The sequence below is a fragment of the Podarcis melisellensis genome (genome assembly GCF_964234715.1).
Source record: "Podarcis melisellensis genome assembly, chromosome: 12".
Taxonomy (NCBI): Eukaryota; Metazoa; Chordata; class Lepidosauria; order Squamata; family Lacertidae; genus Podarcis; species Podarcis melisellensis.
The window spans coordinates 57,763,681-57,773,314 of NC_138544.1; the positions used below are offsets into that span (position 1 = coordinate 57,763,681).

General features: G+C 46.0%; 1 pseudogene across 7 annotated transcripts; it reads left to right on the forward strand.

Moving 5' to 3' along the window:
* The first annotated feature begins 1,223 nt into the window (after positions 1 to 1,223).
* LOC309353188 (protein O-linked-mannose beta-1,4-N-acetylglucosaminyltransferase 2 pseudogene) lies at positions 1,224 to 9,392 on the forward strand (annotated as a pseudogene). Of its 7 annotated transcripts, none has more exons than XR_014173354.1 (5): positions 1,236 to 1,478; positions 2,285 to 2,447; positions 4,486 to 5,118; positions 6,077 to 6,166; positions 7,082 to 9,392. The product of XR_014173354.1 is annotated as a protein O-linked-mannose beta-1,4-N-acetylglucosaminyltransferase 2 pseudogene (transcript). The 7 variants fall into 7 exon arrangements; XR_014173358.1 differs by having other exon boundaries at positions 2,375 to 2,447; XR_014173355.1 differs by lacking the exon at positions 6,077 to 6,166 and having other exon boundaries at positions 7,084 to 9,392.
* The last annotated feature ends 242 nt before the right edge of the window (positions 9,393 to 9,634 follow it).

Consider the following 9,634-nt stretch of genomic DNA (forward strand, 5'->3'; position numbering starts at 1 on the left):
GACTTTAAAAACTGGAACCATTTGGTGAAGGCGGAACAGCCCCTGAGGGAATCAGTTCGGGCAGAAGAGGAGCCAAAATGCCTAAAGCCTCTCACCTTTCCCTCAGTTTCTAATTCCAGACAGGTGTGCCGTGCAATGAGGTAGAAGCACCAATGCAAATAAACTTGCGTGATAAGGTGAAAACCAATGTGACTGATGGGCATGTTGTAGTTTTGTCGTTTTATATCCTTTCAATCGATTGATTGTAGTGTGAGTGGGTTTTTTTTAAATTTTATTTCGCATCGACATGCTCTTCCTTCTCCTTTCCCCTCGTCTTTGGGCCCAAAAGCAGTATAGAAATAAACCACATCATAATACATGCTGTAATTTGTCTGCTGAGTGGAGCTGAAAAAAAGTTCTGGTGTAAAACCCCTGTGATCTCTTGCTTGAAATCAGAAACTGAGTTGTTTTTTTACATGGTTTGATTTTTTAACCGAACAGTTCAGCTATCAAAAACATAAGATGCATCTTAATTTTGTATCTTCACTAACATCTTAATGTCCAGAGTAATTATGCATTATTATTTTTTAATTTTAATTTTTATTGATATAACAAGAAGAAGAAAAAACACAAATACCAAATTGCACACAGGAATAACCACAGAGACATAATTTTCTTAACCATCAATAAAACATATATTGGTCTTAACACTAAAGACCCAATCTCCCGTCCATTCCATATTTCGATTTCCTATTACTTACTGCCAATACACACTTTTATCATAATTAAACTTTTTCTTAATATATCTAATTTATTATATCTGGCTTGCAACTATTACTGAAGTTCCTCAAATGCTGCAACAGAATTTATATTTATTTTTCAAATATTATTTGAAAACCTCCCATTTTGAAACAAATTCCTGTTTTGATTTAGTCTTTCTTTTTTCTGATAGACCATCTAATTCGGCATATTCGGTCAGCTTTTTGTATAGAGGGGATTTCATTAAAGAGTAATTATGCATTGTGTGGCCAAAAGGTGCAAAACAAAAACAATCAAACAGAATTAAAAGAACACACCTGCAGCCACTCAGCCGAAATCGGAAACTGAGTTGTCCATCATTGCCTTTGCTTGTGTATTTTTCTTCTTCCCTTCCTCTCTGGATAACACCAGGCAAACATATGGAGAATAAGGAGAACTACAACCCCCAGCATGCATCTGGGCTGCTGTCAGAATGGCTTGCCCAACCATGCTAGCACTGAGCATGAGCAAGTTTGTGTCCCGCTGGGGAGCTGTGGCTGATGAGAAAGCAAGTGCTGCAAACCGGGGAGCGCATGCAAGGACCCCCAGTTGCATGCACCTGCCTTTTCCTGCATGAACAAAAACTAGACAGGCAGAGGAGACCCTTTTGCTTCAATTCTTGCAAGCTTCTGCATGGAAAAAGTTGCACAGAGGATGCGCTTCTGAGGCCAGGAGAAGAGGACTGCTGCAGTGCCCTAAAGGTAAAGGGACCCCTGACCATTAGGTCCAGTCATGGCCGACTCTGGGGTTGCGGTGCTCATCTCGCTTTATTGTCCGAGGGAGCCGGTGTACAGCTTCCGGGTCATGTGGCCAGCATGACTAAGCTGCTTCTGGCGAACCAGAGCAGCACACGGTAACGCTGTTTACCTTCCCGCTGGAGTGGTACCTATTTGTCTACTTGCACTTTGACGTGCTTTCGAACTGCTAGGTTGGCAGAGCTGGGACCGAGCAACGGGAGCTCACTCCGTCGCGGGGATTCGAACCGCCGACCTTCTGATCGGCAAGTCCTAGGCTCTGTGGTTTAACCCACAGCGCCACCCGCGTCCCCTGCTGCAGTGCCCTAAGGGTAAAGGGACCCCTGACCATTAGGTCCAGTCGTGGCTGACTCTGGGGTTGTGGTGCTCATCTCGCTTTATTAGCCGAGGGAGCCGGCATACAGCTTCCAGGTCATGTGGCCAACATGACTAAGCCGCTTCTGGCAAACCAGAGCAGCGCACGGAAACGCCGTTTACCTTCCTGCTGGAGTGGTATCTATTTATCTACTTGCACTTTGACGTGCTTTCGAACTGCTAGGTTGCCCAGCAAAAACAGCAACATCTTCCATGGCAGGGGAAGGGAGAGGTTTGGCGCCTAGCTGGTAGAGGGGGTTACAGGTTTCGGAGGCGGCCAGTGGCAAGGGGATCGCTTGTCTGATCACTGCCACTTATGCCAGAGTTCTGGAATCAAACGTTTGTCTCTAGACTGTCATTCTGGACGTGCAAATAAATCCTCCTCTGTTCTTATTAAGCTGTTGTTTTGATGGCATTATGGAGCAGCCGGGGATTGCAAGATCCTGATTTGAGTGCAAAATCCAGATTGATTTATTTTTGTTGGAAAGAGGGAGATCTACAGTGCTTGCAGTATTGCATCCGGGCTAGATGAGCTGTGCAGGGAATAGCACAGTTTACACGGTAAGTGTTTCACGAAGGATAAATGCACAATTGATCATGGCAGACGCAGGAATGGGATATGTTTAGAGGGCTGCTGAATTATAAAAGGGTTCCATTTCTCTCTGATGGATAGATGTTAACTGTTGGGCATGGAAATGTCAGTATTTGAGAACAGCTCCTGAAAGAGGGAAGGGAAATTAATATGCATATCTTAGCACCCGTAGAGTTCCTTTCTTATTTCACTGAATCTGAAATTTGACTTGGCTGTTAACACCCAGTCCTTTTAATGGGGGAAAATATGGTCTAAATCTGTGTATATTGCAGTATTTTCCAGGTAGTGAAGACAAGGAGCAAATATGAGATTGTTGTTGTTGTTCTTTAGTCATTTAGTCGTGTCCGCCTCTTCGTGACCCCATGAACCAGAGCACGGCAAGCCCTCCTGTCTTCCACTGCCTCCTGCAGTTTGGTCAAACTCATGCTGGTAGCTTCAAGAACACTGTCCCACCATCTCGTCCTCATGACCCCAAGAGTTATTTCCTGCCAGGTCACTGCCATCTCATACCCCCATCAGTGTATTTATGAAGTAAAGGTAAAGGTAAAGGTACCCCTGCCCGTACAGACTCTGGGGTTGTGCGCCCATCTCACTTAAGAGGCCAGGGGCCAGCGCTGTCCGGAGACACTTCCGGGTCACGTGGCCAGCGTGACAAAGCTGCATCTGGCGAGCCAGAGCCGCACACGGAAACGCCGTTTACCTTCCCGCTGGTAAGCGGTCCCTATTTATCTACTTGCACCCGGAGGTGCTTTCGAACTGCTAGGTTGGCAGGCGCTGGGACCAAGCAGCGGGAGCGCACCCCGCCGCAGGGATTCGAACCGCCGACCTTTCGATCGGCAAGTCCTAGGCACTGAGGCTTTAACCCACAGCGCCACCTGCGTCCCTATTTATGAAGTAGCAGTGCAGAATATATTTTGTTCCAGTGTGTACCACTTTATATTCATTTTGCTGAGCCGTGTTTGCCATTTCATTGCCCCTGAACATGACACCAGAGGCCTGCTATGCATCCGTTACTGAGAACAAGTAAAGCAACAACTAAGGAACTCTGGCATTACTGTTGTGACCTGAGCTTTTAACATACAGAATAGCGATGTGATTGAAATAAATGCAGATATTAAAATAAAGGTAAAGGGACCCCTGATCATTAGGTCCAGTCGTGGCCGACTCTGGGATTGCAGTGCTCATCTCGCTTTATTGGCCAAGGGAACCGGCGTACAGCTTCCGGGTCATGTGGCCAGCAGGACTAAGCCGCTTCTGGCCAACCAGAGCAGCGCATGGAAATGCTGTTTACCTTTCCGCTGGAGTGGTACCCACAGCGCCACCCGCGTGTAATGCAGATATTACAAGTCCCTTATTTATTTCTTTATTGTTTCATTTTCAGCAAATCGGTCTCTTAAGCTTAAGGCAAGGAATAGTATTCTCTATGAAATTGAATATCAATATACGTATGAAGACTTTGAGATTAGACCACTGAAAACTACCTTGGGAGTGGGCTACCTGCAAGCCCTGGTTAAAGGGACCCATTGGGGGCGAACAGATTACTTGGACTGCCAGGGTGAAACAGGTGCCAAACGCCGTCACCCTGTCTCTACAACTTCATTGTCTACAACTTCATTAACTTCCATCTGCGTTTCCATGCGCTGCTCTGGTTCGCCAGAAGCGGCTTAGTCATGCTGGCCACATGACCTGGAAGCTGTACGCCGGCTCCCTCGGCCAGTAAAGCAAGATGAGCGCCGCAACCCCAGAGTTGTCCACGACTGGACCTAATGGTCAGGGGTCCCTTTACCTTTACCTTATTTGCCATTTCATTGACCCTGAACATGACACAAGAGGCCTACTATTCATCTGTTACTGAGAACAAAGTAAAGCAACAACTAAGGAACTCTGGCATTATTGGGAAATGTTGTGACCTGAGGTTTTACCATACAGAATAGCGATGTGATTGAAATAAATGCAGATATTACAAGTCCCTAATTTATCTTGTTTGTTTGTTTGTTTCATTTTCAGCAAATCGGTCTCTTAAGCTTAAGGCAAGAAATAGTATGCTCTATGAAATTGAACATCAATATACGTATCAAGGCTTTGAGATTAGACCACTGAAGAAGCCCGGAAAACTACCTTGGGAGTGGGCTACCTGCAAGCCCCGGTTAAAGGGCTGCCTTGGCCTCTAAATTATTTGGACTGCTAGGGAGAAACAGGTGTAAAACGCCGGCACCCTGTCGTCTACAACTTCATTGTCTACAACTTCATTAACATCCATCTACAACTCCACTAGCATCTCTCGGTATTGTGAATAACACCGAACCTAACCTTTTGTTGGTATCTTCATGAACTTATCTAAAAAGATAAAGAAAACAAAAGACTGAATCAAGTTGCACTTGGAAAAATCCATTGAAATCAGACATTATAGGTTCATCTTCGGTTGGCTAGTTCGCAAGTCTCTGTGGCTTTGCGTATTTTTCTCAGAAGATTGATAAAGAATGCATAATCGTTTTGGCAATTATTGTGTGTCTGTTAGTCGCCAACGTGTTGCACGAGTCGTAATATTTCTTTCACGGCCGCAAACTGCAAGGAATATGAGGCTAGTCCAGGTGTTTAAGTGCTGAAATCAACTCGCTTTGAATTTTCAGGTTTTGGCAGGTATGTTAAAGTCTCTTTGCTGCAGTGCTTTTTTTGCAGGGAGTACTCAAGGATACGCAGTACTGGCACCTCTTTTTTGTTGTTAAAAAGTGTGGCATCTTCTTTAATGATGATTACCAGCACCTCTTTTTTTTAGGGGAAAAAAAGGCACTGCTTAGCTATGAATGTGTATGATTTAATTGCATGACAAGGTACACTGTTCTTTATGTTAGAAGCTCCTACCTTCATGTGGGATGAATGCATTTACTGGAGATGACCCCACCGTTTTTTGGGGGGGGGAATCGTGTGGTCTTCCTAGGACTCTGTCATTCAAAATTCAGGTAGCGAATGGTTTTGTGCGCTCTCTCCATAAATTCAGAAAATTCTTGCCCCATAAGACAGAGCTTGGCAAATAAATGTTCTGTTTGTTAGCCGTTCAGTCACATCTGTGCATCATTCTACAGTGTGACATGTGCTTTTGCACAACAGAGTGGCACTGCTAAAATAAGAGAGGAATCGGTTTTGTGCAGCCAAAAAAGGACTGAGTTTTATCTGCACATCTTCCTTTTTGCATCGAAGCTGAGAAATATATCAACCTACTTTCTTTTTTAAATGGAACTTAACAGGAACATTGGGATGCGGGTGGCGCTGTGGGTTAAACCTCAGAGCCTAGGGCTTGCCGATCAGAAGGTTGGTGGTTCGAATCCCCGCAACAGGGTGAGCTCCCGTTGTTCAGTCCCAGCTCCTGCCAACCTAGCAGTTCGAAAGTGCAAGTAGATAAATAGGCACCACTCTGGCGGGAAGGTAAACGGCATTTCTGTGCGCTGCTCTGGTTTGCCAGAAGTGGCTTAGTCATGCTGGCCACATGACCCGGAAGCTGTACGCCGGCTCCCTTGGCCAATAAAGCGAGATGAGCACCGCAATCCCAGAGTCGGCCACGACTGGACCCAATGGTCAGGGGTCCCTTTACCTTTTACAGGAACATTATTGGGCAAATATGACCTCTCAGTGACCGAGGATCAAAGAACTTCCCTTATATTCCCCAAAAAATATCTTTAAACGAACCATAAGGGCAGTGGCAACCAAAAACGACCTAAACTCTATGTACATATATACATGCACCCCATTATATTTTAATCTTAGAGAGGCCCATGAACATACACCTTATTTTAATGAACTGACTTTTGTACAACTTCGGAAAGCTTTTACAGAGTTACGATTAAATACAATAAACTCGGCTTATAGAGATGGGAGACACAGAGGCATACCAACAAACGAACGTGTTTGCATTAGGAGAAGTCCTGAAGTAGAGGACCATATGCATCATATCTTGACCTGCCCCTTATATAATGAAGCCAGAGAATGATTTTTAGCACCTATAAGGACAAGGTCCCCAGGCCAGAACCCCTCTGACATGATTTTATATCTCCTCGCAGACACAGATAAGTATGTGACCTGGCGTGTAGCACTCTTTGCAACTGCCGCTAGGAAAATTAAACCAAATTATATAGCCAAGATAGCCACCAACTGTAAAGGAGATGAATTTATTTGACCCTATCTAAATCAAGCTATATTCTGTCTTTATCACCAAACTCCGGATATAATTGCACGTTGTATTAATTAACATTATTTTTTAATATATTAGTGTGCATGTGGTGATTTTAGCCTATAAATTTTATTGTTTAATATCTTAAACAATAATTTTTATTTTTATAACTCTGTTTAGAGTAGGTAATGTCTTGATAATATTTTATAAAATATTATTTTTATAGCTCTCTTTAGAGTAGGTAATGTCTTGATAATACAAATGTTTTAAGTTTTTTTGTATTAGTCTAGCGTATTTTCTTTTAATTGTTGAATGATTCTGTGTACACTGCGGCAGCCTTTGCCTAAGTGCAATAAAACTGACTGACTGACTACAGAAACATTACAAAACTTGAATTTGATTTTCCTCCGGCTTTCTCTCTCTCCTCCCTCTTACTTTAGATCTCGTTCCACAATGTTGAAGAGGACTGATGATGCCTCCTTCTTCCTTTGCGCCCGCCACCTGCCCGCCTGATAAGACTTGGCTCCAGAATGAACATTGCCTCCGTGTTTAACGCCTTGCTAGTGTGTGTCCTTGCGGCTGTGCTGTGGAAATACGTCAAGCTGCAAGACCACGTCTCTGTCTTGGAAGAGGAGTTGCTCCTCACTCGCCAGACGCAGGAGCTCTCTCAGGTCCGCATTGACTATCAGGCTGCTCTTCAAGACCTGCTGCAAGATGGCACCAGGATGGTTTGCACCGGCAAGATCCACACGGATCGGATCTGCCGCTTTGAATCCCTCTGCTATTCCACAGAGGCGGAAGAATTCATCTTCTTCCACAGCAACTCCTCCATCATGCTCCCCCACTTGGGCTCCAGGAGATTCCAGCCTGCCCTACTTGATCTCTCCTCGGTGGAAGACCACAACACACAGTACTTCAACTTCGTGGAACTGCCAGCCGCGGCCCTTAAATTTATGCCAAAGCCAGTGTTTGTCCCCGACGTGGCCCTGATCCTCAACCGATTCAACCCGGACAACCTGATGCATGTTTTTCACGATGATCTCCTCCCGATCTTCTACACCATGCAGCAGTTCCCAGATTTGGACCAGGAGGCCAGGTTGTTTTTCATGGAAGGCTTTAGCGAAGGCCTGCATTTTGAGCTGTACAAACTGCTGAGCAGCAAGCAGCCGCTGTTAAGAGAACAGCTTAAGACTCTGGGCCGTCTCCTCTGCTTCACCAAGTCGTACGTGGGACTGTCCAAAACCACCACCTGGTACCAGTACGGGTTTGTCCAGCCACAGGGGCCGAAAGCCAACATCCTGGTCTCCGGGAACGAGATCCGCCAGTTCGCCAAATTCATGACCGAGAAGTTGAACGTGAGCTTGGAAGGGACGGCCACTGAAGAATATATTGTGGTATTTAGCCGAACCATAAACAGGTTAATCCTCAACGAGGCGGAACTCATTCTGGCGCTCGCCCAGGAATTTCAGATGAAAACCATTACCGTTTCCATCGAAGACCACGCATTCTCGGATATCGTGCGCCTGATCAGCAATGCCTCCATGCTAGTCAGCATGCACGGAGCGCAGCTCGCAATGTCCCTCTTCCTTCCCAGAGGAGCCACTGTGGTGGAGCTCTTCCCGTACGCCGTAAACCCTGAGCATTACACACCTTACAAAACGTTGTGTGCCCTTCCTGGCATGGACCTCCAGTACGTCGCCTGGCAGAACACCGAGAAGGAGAACACGGTCACTTATCCAGACAGGCCCTGGGATCAAGGAGGGATCGCCCACTTAGACAAGGCGGAGCAGGACCGTATCTTGCAGAGCAGTGAGGTTCCCCGGCACCTCTGCTGCCGGAACCCAGAATGGCTTTTCCGCATCTACCAGGACACAGAAGTCAACATTGCTTCCCTGATCCAGGTGGTCAGGCAGTCCGTGACGACGAAACCTGGGCCTAAGAGGCAGGCGTGGACCAGCGGTCTCTACCCGGGCAAAGTCAGAGGTGCCAAGTGCCAAACCTCGGTCCAGGGCGCCAGCGAAGCCAAACTCTCTGTCTCCTGGCAGATCCCTTGGAACCTGAAGTACCTGAAGGTCAGGGAAGTGAAATACGAAGTGTGGATACAGGAGCAAGGGGAAAACACGTACGTGCCTTACACCTTGTCCCATCAGAACCACACCTTTTCGGACAACATCAAGCCCTTCACAAACTACCTAGTGTGGATCCGCTGCATTTTCAACAAGAATCTCCTTGGTCCCTTTGCAGACGTGCTGTTGTGTAGTACGTAATCGCCACTCAGTTGCTTTTTTGGGGGGGGGGAGATGATTCCACCAAGGGGCTTTGAAATAAGGCAGAGTGGTCCCCATATAGTCCTGTAGTTTTCCAAGCAGCTGGCCAGGACTTGTAGACCACGCTAGTGCCTCTGTGTCCATTTTATTGCGTTCATTATCATGCCCGTCTCTGTGGCATTATTTCCTGTCGGTGTTTGAGCTCTCTTGGTGCTTGAAAAACATCTACACAGACTAAACCGGAATGGAAGGTAGATGTCGTACCTTGACACAATAACCGGAACATCTCTCTCTCTTTTGTGTAGTGAATATTTTAAGCCCAGATTTCTGATGTAATTTAAGTGTCTCTCTGAATGGGCAATCTATTTTGTGTTCTCCACTGTTCAGATTTATGTTTTATGCTCCCCTCCCCAAATATCTGTCTCCCAGAGCAACATATCTGGTCATTAAATTGTTGAAAACCTGTCTTTAAATGTACAAAAGTATGGTTTTCCTTTCGTTTGGAGTTCTCGCCTTCCTCCTTTGTGAGATTGGTCGGGATCTTGCAGCAGCAGTCTATACCTCGTTGTCAGGGAACTGCCATCAGCTCAGAGGCGAGAGACGGAAGGGCAGATGTGTTATAGGGAGCCTCCGAAAATCTTGCGTGGGGCTCCCTTTGAAGGTGACCCGGAAACTGCAATTAATCCAGAATGCGGCAGCTAGACTGGTGACTAGGAGTGGCCGC